Raw genomic sequence first — 1813 nt, 5'->3', positions numbered from 1 at the left:
TTCCCTTGCCTCTTTTGGTGATTCTAGAGCTGCCTGCATTCCTCGGCTCATGGCCGCTTCCTCCATCTTCAAAGCCAGCAATGGTGGGGTAAGTCCTATTCATATGAATTCACTCGGGCACTAACTCTCCTGCCTGTCTTATAAGGATGCTTGTGACTACATCGGACCCACCTGGATAATCCAGCACGATCTCCCTAACTCCAGATATTAAATTGAATCACATCTGCAGAACCCCTTTTGCCATGTAAGATACCATATTCATAGGTTCCCAGGATCGGGAGGGATGTGGACATCTCTGGGGGCTATCACACTACCCACCAAACTAGCCACACTACAAATTTCAGTGGGCTCTAGAGGATGGCAGTTTAGCAAGTAAACATTATGATTTCCTTTAAAGCATCAAGTTTAGGGGCACCATGGCTGGCTTGGTCAGGGGAACATGCAACTCTTGATCTCAGCATCGTGAGTTTGAACCCCACCTTGGGTGTAGACATTACTTAAAAACAAAATCTTTAACAAAAGAAAGTACCAAAATTGGGGCACCTTCTGGGGACTGCTGAGTTACCTTGGCTTCCTGTTATGCGTCCCCATGTAGGGCCAATCTTGTTTTACATATGAGGAAACAGAAGCCCGAAAAGCAAAACGCTTATCTCCAACAGCCCTCCGGTGGGAGCAAGGCAGGAGTAAATCTGGAACATGGGCTCTTGATGCCCGGCTGGCAAATTTCTCACCGGTCTCCAGTGCCTCTGCCAGGAAGTATGTCCTAAAGAAATGTTGGAGTGAGTCTGGCACCATGTTGGGTAGCATCGGGCAGGGTGGGGGTTGAGGTAGGTAAAGGAAGGGAAATGGCGTGCTACCCATTGGAAGTGGACAAAGCTGCCACGCAGCAACTGTATTCCCAGGCACTGCTCTCCACTCTTACTTAGACTTTTAAGGAATGTCCCTTTCATCGTACCTTCTAGACTTCAAGTTGGATGACGATACTAGGCGTGCTTCATTTTATGTGTGTACAACAAGGTATTTGAAGCCACCTGGTTCCTTGGTATATAGCAATGGAGTACAACATTTGAGAATTGGAACTAGTTCTGGGGTCAGACCCGGGGAGGCCCATGCCACAGCTCTAGCATGAAGCAGTGGCTATGTGCCCACTGGAAATAGCACCAACCTCCTGAAACTAGATGTGATAAGAAGCTAACCCACAGAAAGTGGTTAGCGTGGTGCAAGGGTATAATGATGCTTACTGAGCTATTATTACTATTATTGCATCAGCTGGCCCCTGCCACCTCCCCAGCCTCGTCTCCCACCATTCTCTCCCCTCGTCCACTGTGTTCCGATCACACCGGCCTTCTTTCTGACCCTCAAGCAGGCTGTGAGAGTCTTTGCATTTGCTGTTCTTCTAACGTGGAACTCTTCCCCCAGATATTTACAAAGCTACCCGCATCTCATTGTTCAGAACTTAGCTCAGATATTACATCCTAGAAAGTTCTTCTCTGACCACCCCAACTATAGTAGCTGTTTCCATCCTTCCCAGTCATACCCTGTACTACTGTTTTCTTTTATTCCGTTAGGTTTCGACCATGATTAAACTCTGAAATTGCCTTCCTTTCCCCTCTCTGCCGTTCTCTTTCTCCATAGGCTTGATCATCATGAACATCATGTTCATTGATTTATATCCAGCACCTAGAACAGTGCCTGGAACATGACAGGGGTTTTAGTTGGCCAGCTGACCAACTGATAATAGACTACCATCAGAATACAGATCTTAGGTTAGCGTATGAATTTGAAATTTTTGTTTTCTAGAAGAATTTACCTC

The sequence above is a fragment of the Lynx rufus genome, unplaced genomic scaffold, assembly GCF_022079265.1.
Source record: "Lynx rufus isolate CCGP_SWC_20201006 ecotype Redwood Valley unplaced genomic scaffold, mLynRuf1.p SCAF_14, whole genome shotgun sequence".
Lineage (NCBI taxonomy): Eukaryota > Metazoa > Chordata > Mammalia > Carnivora > Felidae > Lynx > Lynx rufus.
The sequence above is the reverse complement of the archived record's forward strand: the minus strand, read 5'-3'. Positions refer to the sequence as shown.